Raw genomic sequence first — 16,242 nt, 5'->3', positions numbered from 1 at the left:
GCCGCCCCTCCCCGTCCGCTAGGGTTGAGGTCGTTGGGCCGCCTCCGCCGCGCCATCTTCCCTCCGCCAGTAGGTACCTCTCTCTCTTCGGCTTGTTTCTTCTTTGTTGACTAGGTTCCTCCTCCTGCGGCAAGGTCCTGCTCCTACACTTACTCCTCCTTCGCAAGGTGCTCCGGCCGTCCTGCGGCAAGGTCTTGCTCCTACACTTACTCCTCCTTCGCAAGGTGCTCCGACCATCCGGCGGCAAGGTGCCCCTGGTGGTCCCCTCCTTGTCTTTCAGTTAACTCGAATGGCTTGATACTGCTGTAGACCAGTTAACCTCGTCCAACTTAAATTATCGTCCACATATCCTTTTTCCTATAGGTTCAGGTTATCTGATTGCATTATTGAGTTCAGATTATTCAGTTCTAATATTAGATTAGGTGAATTATATTACAACTTCTCTGAAATTCAGTTCAGATTATCCAACCTTTAATGTGTAGGTGTAGTTTCTAGCATTTCACGGTATGAATTACAAGGTTGTTGATTCAGTGGAAGTTTGGTCCATGATATTCCATGAAGGCTGAAAAATTGGATGCTTTCTTGTATACTGCTAAATAAATTTAGTATGATTGTTATGCATAGGGAGAAGAAAATTTGCCCCAGCGACAGCCTCCGTTCAGATGGCCTTTTTGGCTGGAGTATGTAGTCCCTTTGGGCAGGGAAGTCATGGGCTTTTTTTACATCAGGGCCTAGAAGCTAATTGATGTAGGAAGACGAGAGCCAACCATGCGAGGCAGAAATCAATTTATCGCCGCTAGGCGCGCAGCCATGACTCGTTTTTTCCGGTCATTTTCTCATGTGTTTATCTATTCAGGTATGTTTGTATTTATCAAATGTACATCATAAGCTCTGAAAAACATGAATTGGGATGAAGAGATTCAATACGGTCAAGGCAAGAGGAAATTGCTAGATCACTACAATCTTAATTTAAAAACTGTGATAAGAAGGAAGTACTTAGTTAGTGGACCTTATCAACTAAGAAAAAATATTTTGCATGTTCAGAGTTTGGGACTGAAAATTTTAAGTCAATTTTTTGCCATGTAGATTATCGAAACTTGATGTTGGTTGGTCTATTTTGAGATTTGAAATCCAAAAGATTTATTCCCAATGATTTTGTCGTTTATTTTATTTTACATGCATTAACTTTTACTGCTGCTAGTACTAGTATTAACTTGCTTGCACCTTGCATCTGCATTCACAGGCCACGCACCAAGGACGGGAAAACACACCAACCCAGACCACTCGACCGATCGATCAGTCACTATAGTAATTACTCACTACTAATTTGAGGCATGTCTACATCAGAGGGTTCGGAGAGTGCTGATTCCATGGATGAGAATACAAGTCAAGTACCACATGCTAGAAGGTCCAAGGTATGGGAGCATTATGAAGTAGATCTGGTTCTCGTAGATGGTGATCTCAAGGTGTGTGCAAATACTATGGAGCGCAACTTCACACCAAGTTTGGGACTAGCAGTTTGAGGACCCATATTGTAGAGGCTTGCCGATCAATTCAGGAGGCTTGCAGGAAGAGGTTTTTATTGACCATGAAAAGAAAACCATCCAAAGGTATGTTTGTGTTTGATGAAATTTTTTGTCATGAACTCATGGTCAAGTATTGCGTCCATGCTGAGACCCCCTTTCTTAAGTTTGAAGATCCCCACCTTCAGCCATGGATTGACTGAATGCAACCAACATTTCAAATCAAGGGTAGCCACACAATTCATGATGATGCAGTGAAGATGTATAAGGGAATGAAGAAAGATATCGAAGTAGAGCTACAAAACTTGGTCCTCGCATTTGCTTAACATTTGACATGTGGACATCATCACAGGACTTGGGCTACATGTCAATCACCGCCCATTATATCAATGCAGAATTCAACTACAAGAAGAAGACCATAAGTTTCGCAGAAGTGAAGTATCCCCACACAGGCTATGTGATAGAAGAAGAAATAGTTCGTTGCTTAAGAGAATGGGGCATAAGGGGCAAATTATTCACTTTGACACCAGATAATGCCAGCATAATACTAATGCATGTGAGGAGTTAATAAAATATCACAAACATGAGCTGCTCCTTGAAGGTCAACATTTGCATGTCAGGTGTTGTGCGCACATTTTTAATATCTTGGTTTAGGATGGAATGAAAATAATCCATGCAGCTATTGACATCATACGTGAGCTGCTGAAGTATATTGACTCTTCTCCATCAAGACTTCAAGATTTTGATAACCCACAAGTATAGGGGATCGCAATAGTTTTCGAGGGTAGAGTATTCAACCCAAATTTATTGATTCAACACAATGGGAGCCAAAGAATATTCTCAAGTATTAACAGTTGAGTTGTCAATTCAACCGCACCTGAAAGACTTCATATCTGCAGCAAAGTATTTAGTAGCAAAGTAATATGATAATAGCGGTAACGGTAGCAAAAGTAACAGTAGCAGCGGAAACGTAACTAAGCAAAGATCAATATGTGAAAAGCTTGTAGGCAATGGATCAGTGATGGATAATTATGTCGGATGCGATTCCTCATGCAACAGTTATAACATAGGGTGACACAGAACTAGCTCCAGTTCATCATTGTAATGCAGGCATGTATTCCGAATATAGTCATAACATGCTTATGGAAAAGAACATGCATGCCATCTTTTATCCTACCCTCCCATGGCAGTGGGGTCCTATTGGAAACTAAGGGATATGAAGGCCTCCTTTTAATAGAGTACCGGACCAAGGCATTAACACTTAGTGAATAAATGAACTCCTCAAACTACGATCATCGCCGGTAAGTATCCCGATTATAGTCACTTCGGGGTTAACGGATAATAACACATAATAGGTAACTATAGACTTGCAAAATAGGATCAAGAACTCACATATATTCATGAAAACATAATAGGTTTAGATCTAAAATCATGGCACTCGAGCCCTAGTGACAAGCATTAAGCATAGCAAAGTCATAGCAACATCAATCTCAGAAAATAGTGGATACTAGGGATCAAACCCTAACAAAACTAGCTCGATTACATGATAAATCTCATCTAACCCATCACCGTCCAGCAAGCCTACAATGGAATTACTCAAGCACGGCGATGAGCATCATGAAATTGGTGATGGAGGAAGGTTGATGATGACGATGGCGACGGACTCCCCTCTCCGGAGCCCCGAACGGACTCCAGATCAGCCCTCCCGAGAGAGATTAGGGCTTGGCGGCGGCTCCGTATCGTAAAATGCGATGAATCCTTCTCTCTGGTTTTTTTCTCCCCGAACGCGAATATATAGAGTTGGAGTTGAGGTCGGTGGAGCACCAGGGGGGCCACGAGGCAGGGGGCGCGCCCCCCACCCTCGTGGACAGGGTGTGGGCCCCTGGCCTTGATTCTTTCTCTAGTATTGTTATATATTCCAAAAATATTCTCTGTTGATTTTCAGGTCATTCCGAGAACTTTTATTTTTGCACAAAAATAACACCATGGCAATTCTGCTGAAAACAACGTCAGTCTGGGTTAGTTCTATTCAAATCATGCAAGTTAGAGTCCAAAACAAGGGCAAAAGTGTTTGGAAAAGTAGATACGATGGAGACGTATCAACTCCCCCAAGCTTAAACCTTTGCTTGTCCTCAAGCAATTCAGTTGATAAACTGAAAGTGATAAAGAAAAACTTTTACAAACTCTGTTTGCTCTTGTTGTTGTAAATATGCAAAGCCAACATTCAAGTTTTCAGCAAAGATTATGAACTAACCATATTCACAATAACATTTAGGTCTCATGTTTACTCATATCAATGACATAATCAACTAGCGAGCAATAATAGTAAATCTCGGATGACAACACTTTCCCAAAACAATCATAATATGATATAACAAGATGGTATCTCGCTAGCCCTTTCTGAGACCACAAAACATAAATGTAGAGCACCTCTGAAGATCAAGGAAATTGTAATTCATGGTAAAAGAGATCCAGTCACAGTCATACTCAATGTAAACTAATAATAATACATGCAAATGACAGTAGTATTGTCCAACATGTGCTTTTTAATAAGAGGATGATGACTCAGCATAAAAGTAAATAGATATGCCCTTCGCAGAGGGAAGCGGGGATTTGTAGAGGTGCCAGAGCTTGACTTTGAAATAGAGATGAATAATATTTTGAGTGGTATACTTTCATTGTCAACATAATAACCGAGAGATCTCGATATCTTCCATGCTACACACATTATAGGCAGCTCCCAAAAATAATGGTAAAGTTTATACTCCCCCTACCACCAACAAACATCAATCCATGGATTGTCCAAAACAATAGGTGCCTCCAACTAACAACAATCCTGGGGGAGTTTTGTTTGCAATTATTTTGATTTGATTTGAGCATGGGACTGGGCATCCCGGTTACCAGCCATTTTCTCGTGAATGACAAGCGGAGTCCACTCCTCTTGAGAATAACCCTCCTAGCATGGAAGATATAGACAGCCCTAGTTGATACATGAGCTATTCGAGCATACGGAAAAGAATTTCATTTGAAGGTTTAGAGTTTGGCACATACAAATTTACTTGGAACGGCAGGTAGATACCGCATATAGGAAGGTATGTGGACTCATATGGAATAACTTTTGGGGTTTATGGAGTTGGATGCACAAGAAGTATTCCCGCTTAGTACAAGTGAAGGCTAGAAAGAGACTGGGAAGCGACCAGCTAGAGAGCGACAACAGTCATGAACATGCATTAAAATTAATCAACCACTGAATGCAATCATGAGTAGGATATAATTCACCATGAACATAAATATCATGGAGGCTATGTTGATTTTGTTTCAACAACATGCGTGAACATGTGCCAAGTCAAGCCACTCAAATCGTTCAAAGGAGGATACCACCCTACCATACCACATCACAGCCATTTTAATAGCATGTTGGCACGCAAGGTAAACCATTATAAACTCCTGGCTACTTAAGCATGGCATGAGCAACTATAATCTCTAATTGTCATTCCAAACACATTTCATTCATAATAAGCCGAATGAGGAACGATGAACTAATCATATTTACCAAAACAAGAGAGATCGAGTTCATACCAGCTTCTCTTATCTCAATTAGTTCATCATATATCGTCATTATTGCCTTTCACTTGCACAGCCGAACGGTGTGGATAATAATAGTGTGTGTGCATTGGACTAAGCTGGAATCTGCAAGCATTCAATTCAAGGGAGAAGACAAGGTAATATGGGCTCTTTGTTAGATCAACAATAATTCAAATGAGAGCCACTCAACATTTTCATTATAGTCTTCTCCTCTCGAACCCCAAAGAAAAGAAATAAAACTATTTACACGGGAAAGCTCCCAACAAACAAAAGAAGAACAAGGAATCTTTTTGGGTTTTCTTTTAATTATTACTACTGCAGGCATGGAAAGTAAACTAGCTAAAAGCTACAACTATTTTGTTTTTGTTTTTCTTAAGGTTTTTCAAACACACAAGAAGAAAGCTTAAAATAGAAAATAAACTAGCATGGATAGTACAATGAAAAAGTATGAGCACCGACAACTGGCATGAGTGTGTGAACATGAATGTAATGTCGGTGAGAAATACATACTCTCCCAAGCTTAGGCTTTTGGCCTAAGTTGGTCTATGCCCATGGATCAAAGTGGTCCCCTCCAGTGTACTGAGGAGGGTCCTCGGGGTATTTTTATTGCAAGGATAATTCAGAAAACAGACAGAAAATACTATATTTGCTTTATTAAATCTAAATAATAGAAAGTAAAAAGAGGGTATAGAAAGTTGTGCTTTCTAACTTCATTCATCTCATGCTCATCAAAAGGAATCCACTAACGAGGTTGATCAAGTCTTGTTAACAAAATCATTCTGAATTGCATGAAACCAGAGAATTTTCGAATAAGTTACCTCAACGGGGATATGCACATCCCCAACAATAAGGATATCAAATTTCTTCTTGATAGTAGGAAGAGGAAATAAAAAACCTCCAATAATAATCGTTGAAAATTTTCAAATATAATTGATACTATGGACTTGAGGCTGTTTCCTCGGAAAGTGTACCGTATGCTCATTACCATTAACATGAAAAGTGAAATTGCCTTTATTGCAATCAATAACAGCCCCTGCAGTATTCAGAAAGGGTCTACCAAGAATAATAGACATACTATCGTCCTCGGGAATATCAAGAATAACAAAGTCCGTTAAAATAGTAACGTTTGCAACCACAACGGGCACATCCTCACAAATACCGACAGGTCTAGTAATTGATTTATCAGCCATTTGCAAAGATATTTCAGTAGGTGTCAATTTATTCAATTCAAGTCTATGATATAAAGAGAGAGGCATAACACTAACACCGGCTCCGAGATCACATAAAGTAGTTTTAACATAGTTTCTCTTAATGGAGCATGGTATAGTTGGTAATCCTGGATATCCTAGTTTCTTTGGTATTCCACCTTTAAAAGTGTAATTAGCAAGCATGGTTGAAATTTCAGCTTCCGGTATCTTTCTTTTATTAGTAACAATATCCTTCATGTACTTGGTGAAGGAAATATGCCCTAGAGGCAATAATAAAGTTATTACTTATTTCCTTATTTTATGATAAATGTTTATTATTCATGCTAGAATTGTATTAACTGGAAACATAATACATGTGTGAATACATAGACAAACATAGTGTCACTAGTATGCCTCTACTTGACTAGCTCATTGATCAAAGATGGTTAAGTTTCCTAACCATAAACATGAGTTGTTATTTGATCAACGAGATCACATCATTAGGAGAATGATGTGATTGACTTGACCCATTCCGTTAGCTTAGCACTTGATCGTTTGTTTACTTCTATTGCTTTCTTCATGACTTATACATGTTCTTATGACTATGAGATTATGCAACTCCCGAATACCAGAGGAACACTTTGTGTGCTACCAAATGTCACAACGTAACTGGGTGATTATAAAGGTGCTCTACAGGTGTCTCCGATGGTACTTGTTGAGTTGGCATAGATCAAGATTAGGATTTGTCACTCCGATTGTCGGAGAGGTATCTTTGGGCCCTCTCGATAATACACATCACTATAAGCCTTGCAAGCATGATAACTAATGAGTTAGTTATGGGATGATGTATTACAGAATGAGTAAAGAGACTCGCCGGTAACGAGATTGAACTAAGTATTGGGATACCGACGATCAAATCTCAGGCAAGTAACATACCGATGACAAAGAGAACAATGTATAGTGTTGTGCGGTTTGACCGATAAAGATCTTCGTAGGATATGTAGAAACCAATATGAGCATCCAGGTTCCGCTATTGGTTATTGACCGGAGACGTGTCTCGGTCATGTCTACATAGTTCTCGAACCCGTAGGGTCCGCACGCTTAAAGTTCTGTGACGATCGGTTTTCTGAGTTTATATGTTTTGATGTACCGAAGGTAGTTCAGAGTCCCGGATGTGATCACGGACATGATGAGGAGTCTCGAAATGGTCGAGACATAAAGATTTATATATTGGAAGCCTATATTTGGATATCGTAAGTGTTCCGGGTGAAATCAGGATTTTATCGGAGTACCAGGGGTTACCGGAACCCCCCGAGGGTTTAATGGGCCAAGATGGGCCTTAGTGGAGATAGGGAGGGGCGGCCAGGGCAGGTCGCGCTCCCCCTCTCCCTCTAATCCTAATTGGACAAGGAGGGGGCGGCGCCCCCCTTTCCTTCCTCTCTCCCTCCTCCTTCCCCCTTCTCCTACTCCTACTAGGAAAGGAGGGAGTCCTACTCCCGGTGGGAGGAGAACTCCTCCTGGCACGCCTCCTCCTGACCGGCCTCCTCTCCCCCCTTGCTCCTTTATATACGGGGGCAGGGGGCACCTCTACACACACAAGTTGATCGTAGAGATCTTTCCAGCCGTGTGCGGTGCCCCCCTCCACCATAATCCACCTCGGTCATACTGTAGCGGTGTTTAGGCGAAGCCCTGCTGCGGTAGCTTCACCAACATCGTCACAACGTCGTCATGCTGACGAAACTCTTCCCCGAGCTCTACTGGATCATGAGTTCGCGGGACGTCACCGAGCTGAATGTGTGCTGAACACGGAGGTGCCGTACGTTTGGTACTAAGGATTGGTCGATCGTGAAGACGTACGACTACATCAACCGCGTTGTCATAATGCTTCTGCTTAACGGTCTATGAGGGTACGTGGACGACACTCTCCCCTGTGTTGCTATGCATCACCATGATCCTGCGTGTGTGTAGGAATTTTTTTGAAATTACTACGTTCCCCAACAGTGGTATCAGAGCCTGGTTTTATGCGTTGATGTTATATGCACGAGTAGAACACAAGTGAGTTGTGGGCGATACAAGTCATACTGCTTACCAACATGTCATACTTTGGTTCGGCAGTATTGTTGGATGAAGCGGCCCGGACCGACATTACGCGTACGCTTACACGAGACTGGTTCTACTGACGTGCTTTGCACACAAGTGGCTGGCGGGTGTCAGTTTCTCCAACTTTAGTTGAACTGAGTGTGGCTACGCCCGGTCCTTGAGAAGGTTAAAACAGCACCAACTTAACGAACTATCGTTGTGGTTTTGATGCGTAGGTAAGAATGGTTCTTGCTTAGCCCGTAGCAGCCACGTAAAACTTGCAACAACAAAGTAGAGGACGTCTAACTTGTTTTTGCAGGGCATGTTGTGATGTGATATGGTCAAGACATGATGCTATATTTATTGTATGAGATGATCATGTTTTGTAATGGAGTTATCGGCAACTAGCAGGAGCCATATGGTTGTCGCTTTATTGTATGGAATGCAATCGCCCTGTAGTTGTTTTACTTTATCACTAAGCAGTAGCGATAGTCGTAGAAGCAATAGTTGGTGAGATGACAACGATGCTACAATGGAGATCAAGGTGTCGCGCCGGTGACGATGGTGGTCATGACGGTGCTTCAGAGATGGAGATCACAAGCACACGATGATGATGGCCATATCATATCACTTATGTTGATTGCATGTGATGTTTATCCTTTATGCATCTTATTCTGCTTTGTTTGACGGTAGCATTATAAGATGATCTCTCACTAAATTTCAAGATAAAAGTGTTCTCCCTGAGTATGCACCGTTGCCAAAATTCATCGTGCCGAGACACCACGTGATGATCGGGTGTGATAAGCTCTGCGTTCATCTACAACGGGTGCAAGCCAGTTTTGCACACGCAGAATACTCAGGTTAAACTTGACGAGCCTAGCATATGCAGATATGGCCTCAGAACACTGAGACCGAAAGGTCGAGCATGAATCATATAGTAGATATGATCAACATAGTGATGTTCACCATTGAAAACTACTCCATTTCACATGATGATCGGTTATGGTTTGGTTGATATGGATCACGTGATCACTTAGATGATTAGAGGGATGTCTATCTAAGTGGGAGTTCTTAAGTAATATGATTAATTGAACTTAAATTTATCATAAACTTGATACCTGATAGTATTTTTGCTTATCTATGTTGTTGTAGATAGATGGCCTGTGTTGTTGTTCCGTTGAATTTTAATGCGTTCCTTGAGAAAGAAAAGTTGAAAGATGATGGTAGCAATTACACTGACTGGGTCCGTAACTTGAGGACTATCCTCATTGCTGCACAGAAGAATTATGTCCTGGAAGCACCGCTGGGTGCCAGGCCTGCTGCAGATGTTGCTGACAACGTTAAGAACATTTGGCAGAGTAAAGCTGATGACTACTCGATAGTTCAGTGTGCCATGCTTTACGGCTTAGAACCGGGACTTCAATGACGTTTTGAACATCATGGAGCATATGAGATTTTCTAGGAGTTGAAGTTAATATTTCAAGCAAATGCCCGGATTGAGAGATATGAAGTCTCCAATAATTCTATAGCTGCAAGATGGAGGAGAATAGTTCTGTCAGTGAGCATATACTCAAAATGTTTGGGTATCATAATCACTTGACTCAACTGGGAGTTAACTTTTCGGTTGATAGTATCATTGACAGAGTTCTCCAATCACTGCCACCAAGCTACAAAAGCTTCATGATGAACTATAATATGCAAGGGATGAATAAGACTATTCCCAAGCTCTTCGCAATGCTAAAGGCTGTGGAGGTAGAAATCAAGAAGGAGCATCAAGTGTTGATGGTCAATAAGACCACCAGTGTAGCGACCAGACCTCAAACAGTCTGATCTCTGTGCTCAGGTGTCATCCCTGGATCAGTAATGCTGACACCACATAGTACTTGGAGGATTTATAACAGAGTAGCAATCACACACTTATTACATCGAGTGTCTCAATAGAGAACTTATTACAATAAATATGGCTTAAGGCCATCTAATAACGATAACAGCGGAAGGCTTGGAAGATAAGTGAGTCCATCAACGCCAACGGCATCACTGAGTATAGAACCACGACCTAAAACTCCTTAATCATCGTCTGAAAAGTCTGCAACATTAATGTTGCAGCCCGAAACAGTTCAGCACATGGAATATGCTGGCAAAGTAACACATAGAGAGTAATGGAATGGAACAGGCTATTCTATATGCATATTTGGCTGGTGGAAAGCTCTATGGTTACTGTTTTGCGTAAAGCTGATTTTTCCCTACTACAAAGGAATAAATTTTATTTAACTATCATGGTAGTTGTTAAACATTGAGAATGGTTGACAACATTCTCAATCCCAATTAGGCATCATCATTAAACAAAACCCATCAAAATTAAATTTTAGAGTAACATGTTGAGATTCACTTGATAATCCAAGTACTAGATACTCAAGATGTCCATAACCGGGGACACGGCTAATCATGATTAGTTTATATACTCTGCAAAGGTTTGCGCACTTTTCCCCACAAGACTCGATCGCCTCTGTTTGGTTTCTCGCACTACACGGTGTTTGAGAAATGGGTGACCGAGACATAGTCTTTCAGAAGCGGTAGCACCTTACGATGGATAGACCGTTACACCTACTTTCCCCTACATCTGCTAGTCTACCCTGTAAGAGTTCGCACGACTTAATCAACTATGCTAGAGCCCATAATAGCTTGTGGCTGCACACGGAAGTTTCTAGTATGAAAAATCTCATGATCCCTTTGGGCCTGGGTGGCAGTCCATAAAGAAAAATAGGCAATCCTGGAATACCCAGGTACCTCAATCCACCCAGATGTGTATTTAAGTTGCCACCTTAGATAAACCATTAATTAACAAACTCACATCTGTCATGGATATCACTCACCCAATCCACGTCTACTAGCATAGCATGGCATAATAGGCAAACGTAGAAGTAACTCCCAAAGGTTTGATAATACAACAGGTAATAGGTACTACCTCAACTACTTCCCATCCCACAATTTAATTAGATCCTAATCATGCAATGTTTGAGGATTGATCTAATGCAATAAAACTGGGTAGTAGGAGGTATGATCAAAGTGTTACTTGCCTTGCTGATGATCCGCGAAACCTAGAGATTCGAAGTAACAGGCGGCGCACTCCGGGTATTCTATCGCAGACAAACAAACAAGCATACAATAAGTATTCATCTAATGCACAGGTAAAACTCAAATAAGAGATCTAACCAGAAGGTTCAACTTAAGAACTCCGGTTTGCAAAAAGAATCAAATCAAACAAAGCAACGAAAGTCAAACGGCAAAAGAAACAGGCTTCATTTACTATTCTGGATCTAGGGAAATTTTTACAGTGGCAAAAACTTGTTTAAGTTGGTTAAACGGATAGAGGGTTTCGAGACGAAACTCCAGGCGCTTGAATCACCTGATTCCGATAAACGAGCGAAAAGTTATACTAAAACGAAAATCGGATAAGGAATCGCGATCAGAAAAATCACGGATTTAATCCGAGAAAAGAAAAACGACGAACATTCGGTAGAACGAGCGAACGAACGAACGAACGCTCGCTATTTAAATAAATCCGAAAAACCGATCTATTTAAAAAACCGAAACTAAAAAAACCAACAAAACCGTCGGAAAAACCGAACGGTTTTTCGGGAAAAACCGGCGTCTAAAAAAAACTACCCGGCAACTCCGGCGACGGGTCCGGCGGCGGCGGCGGTCGGCGGCGGCGCGGCGGTCGGTGGTGGCGCGGGGCGGCGGCGTGGCGGTCGGCGGCGGCGCGGCGGCAGGGGGCGGCAAAGACGGCGGCGGCGACGGCGCTAGGGCGGCGGGGCGGGGCGCTAGTGTTTGGGAGTTCCTGGGCTGGCTCCCCGGCATATAAAGCCTGGACGGGCCAAGTGTCCGGGTCGGACACGGCCCGTAGGTCGGTTGCGTTTTTTTAATTATTCTGCGCAGAAAAATAAATAAAAGAAATACTAAAGGGACTCCAAAAATCCAGAAATAAATTTTTCCCAGCTTCTAAAATCAAGCCGCACAAGGTGAACATTTATTTGGGGCCTAAATGCAATTTTGAATAACGCACATTTTTCCTAAATTCAAATAAAATATCAAAAAACTCCGAAATAAAAACTTATTTGATTTTATTATAAAATCCTCAATATTTGTTTATTTTGGGAAAGTCATTTTATTCCCTCTCTCATATTTTTGTAATAGAAATAATTGATGATAAAATAATTAAAATCAAATGATCCTATTCTCAAAATTTGAGAAAACTCAAATATGAAAATAACGAAATCCCCAACTCTCTCCGTGGGTCCTTGAGTTGCGTAGAATTTCTAGGATCAAAACCAAAAGGCAAATAAATTATGATATGCAATGATGATCTAATGTATAACATTCCAAATTGAAAATTTGGGATGTTACAAACCTACCCCCCTTAAGATGAATCTCGCCCTCGAGATTCGGGTTGGCTAGAAAATAGGTGAGGGTGGTCCTTGAGCAAATCTTCCTCTCGCTCCCAGGTGGCTTCATCCTCCGTGTGGTGGCTCCATTGAACCTTACAAAACTTTATAACCTTGCTGCGGGTGACTCGGCTGGCAAACTCGAGAATCTTAACTGGTTTCTCCTCATAGGTCAAATTGTTATCCAACTGAATTGCTTCCAATGGCACTGTGTCTCTCAAGGGTATGTCAGCCATCTCCGCGTGGCACTTCTTCAGCTGAGAAACGTGGAACACAACATGAACTCCTGACAATCCTTCGGGCAATTCCAACTTGTAGGCCACTTCTCCCATACGTTCCAATACTAGGTATGGTCCTACAAATCATGGCGCTAACTTTCCCTTAACACCAAAGCGCTTTATTCCCCGAAGTGGGGATACTCGAAGATAAACTCTGTCTCCGACTTCTTAAATTGTCTCCTTGCGTTTTGAATATGCATAACTCTTCTACCTGGATTGAGCTACCTTGAGCCTATCGCGAATCAATTTCACCTTCTGTTCAGACTCTTTAATCAAATCAGGTCCAAACAACTGGCGGTCTCCAACTTCATCCCACGACAATGTCACGACCGGTTTTCCAATAAAAATATTTATTGAGAAACCAATCTTTTGAGTCCAGTATGAGAGAAATCCTCCTCACTGGTAGACAAATTCTTGATATAATAAGGCAGTAGCATAAAATATATTACAGGGTCGAACTACGGTTGTTCAACCAAATTATTACAAGCACGCCAATAATATACATATTGGCGGACATGACACAGTGGTGTGGAGGCATACTACTGACTCGAGGATAGGGCGGTGGTGGAAAAACACAGCGGGGAGAGAGATACAAGTCTCTAAAACTGTCACCTCATCGAGCGTCGAGGTGAGGCTCGATGAATTTATTTGGTAGCGGAAGCGGATATAATACAGTGACCAAATCCAGGGTCGTACGAGATTGACTGGGACTCCTCTAGGCGTCGGACTCGCTATCAAATTCTTCATCCATGAGATCGCCTTCGTCAGCATCTGGCCAAATCAACAAGCCAGTGAGTACTTTGAAAGTACTCGCAAGACAGTTCGGACGTAAGATATAACAATTGAATGCATGAATGCGTCATGATTAATTCACCAATGTATATTCAAAAATTAGCATAATGAGGTAAGTAAAAGGGAAACGGCGGTAGTCCGCCTGAAATCCCACAAAACATAAATGAAGACCGATCGGGTGTCTGAAGCGACGCCTCGAAAGGTGAACAAATAAATATAAAGAAATAATGCCACAGTCGGGCGTCTTAGCGACACCACATAAAGGGCTTTAAAAGAAATGCCACAGTCAGACATCGGGGCGACATCACAGAAAGGGCTTTTAAAAGAAATACCACAGTCGGGCGTCTTAGCGACACCACATAAAGGGCTTTAAAAGAAATGCCACAGTCGGACGTCGGGGCGACATCACAGAAAGGGCTTTAAAAGAAATGCCATAGTCAGACGTCGGGGCGACATCACAGAAAGGGCTTTAAAAGAAATACCACAGTCGGGCGTCTTAGCGACACCACATAAAGGGCTTGAAAAGAAAGTAAAATACAACAATGCCACAGTCGGACGTCTGAGCGACATCACAGAAAGGGCTTTTATTCACAAGTAAATAATACTCATAATAAACATTCAATTTATGAGAATAAAAGGGTTAGTCCATTCACACGAATAATCATTTAACCGGACTTAGCACTCATGCGATTCACCGGAGTCTCTGTCATCAAAACTGACATTTGATCAGGATAAGATAATATAGATCTTGGACATGAAATAGATGATTTGGAGGAATATAAGACTCTGCAGAGTTTGAACAAAATTTTTCCCACAGCCAACGGATTTCCGTAGTCCCGAAGGACTAGTTCCGTTTACGGTTTTTCGGGAGAAAACACAGCTAACCAGTACACACCCATTCTACCTCTCGACGCTAGGTATCACCCTAGACATCGTCCAAGAAAAACTTTTGAGACGGGGAGATCACAATCTCGAATAGCATGGGATCAAATTTATATACACGCGCTCTAAGGGGTGCCCCCTCTCGGTCCCAACCGGAAACACCCATGCCCCCTGACCGGATGACTGGCTTTAATCCAGGGCCATGGAACCATCATCACGGCCTCTCCTTTTTGGTGTGTACCAGGAAAGCGGTTTACAACTTACTATGCCATATTCCTTACGGAAAACCTGTGGTAGTACAAGGAAGGAAGAATGGAAGGAACTGGAATGATACAAGTTGACATTGAAGTCACAAAGTCTGGCATAAGCCTGGCATGCTACAACACTGCCATCTTACCCATCCTCATGCCAACACATGGCCATGTATACTCACATCCATCCACTTATGGATCATCGAACTCACTTACCTCAACATTTCATAAAATAACGTTCTTCGGTATGCTCATCAACATGCCATGAAACTAACTAAATGCAAAACATGCCAAGACACTCATCATATCAAAAGTTCAAACATGCTTGCCTGGTTCAGAGTAGTCGGAGCCTAGCTCGGTGAAGTTCGCGGCTCCGTCACCACCTACGGTATAGAGAAAATATATGCGCTATCGTAAATACCAAGAGGTGCACAAAAAGTATTCCAAATATTTTTCAAATAAATCTGATAAAAAACTAGACAAAATTTTAAAGAGGAAGAAAAAGAATCAATCAAAAATACTTTTCTGTTTAAAAGTTATAAAGGTTTTTGTCCAGGGACTCATCTGTAATGAAACAGAAAGTTCCCAGGGGCTAGCTTATAAAAGCAGAAAACGTTCCAGTCTTGAATACGCCAGCCCAGAGGGGAAAGCGTATTTTGCCCGAAGGCGCTTCCAGAAAACGATTCACTTAGAAATGACAGAGAGGCTGACGGTGGGGTCCCACTCGTTAGGTTTAAACTTTCAAATGGGACGGACGAGGCTCGTCGGCGCCCGAGGGCTGTGGTGGTCGCCGGCGGCAATCCACGGCGAGGTAAGGGGATCGGAGGTTACCAACATGCTCACCGTGTCCTTGCGTGACGGTGGGTGGTGGTGTTGGTCGCCGGGGAGCACCACGTCGACGGCGGTCTCAACTCCGGCGGACGGTGGTTCGGGCGTGGATGGAGATCGTCGGAGAGAGCTGCGAAGGACAAATTGATGCTGGCGTTAGCTTACTGGGTGCTAGAGGGAGTAACTAACGGGGTTTGGGCGCCGGAGGCGGCCTCACCGGAGCGAATCGTGGTGGAGGCCGAGGCGGATCGGGGCGGCCGGAGTTGGGGGAGGAGACCTCCTCGAGGTCCTCCGAGTGGCTTGGCAGAGCTTTGGTGAGGAGTAGAGGTGGTGCGTGCTCGAGGGTGAGCTCGGGGGCCCTTTTTATAGGCGGCCCGAGGCGGTGGCCGTGA

General features: G+C 42.5%; 1 long non-coding RNA gene across 1 annotated transcript; it reads left to right on the top strand.

Moving 5' to 3' along the window:
- Window positions 1–6: 6 nt before the first annotated feature.
- On the top strand, window positions 7–2,172 carry LOC119288694. Its single transcript, XR_005141255.1, has 3 exons — window positions 7–856; window positions 1,244–1,610; window positions 1,691–2,172. It is a non-coding gene; the product is annotated as an uncharacterized LOC119288694 (long non-coding RNA).
- Window positions 2,173–16,242: the final 14,070 nt, after the last annotated feature.

Source organism: Triticum dicoccoides, chromosome 4A (genome assembly GCF_002162155.2).
Source record: "Triticum dicoccoides isolate Atlit2015 ecotype Zavitan chromosome 4A, WEW_v2.0, whole genome shotgun sequence".
NCBI classification, from domain to species: Eukaryota; Viridiplantae; Streptophyta; class Magnoliopsida; order Poales; family Poaceae; genus Triticum; species Triticum dicoccoides.
Note: the sequence above shows the minus strand (reverse complement) of the source record. Positions and strands in the feature narration are given on the sequence as shown.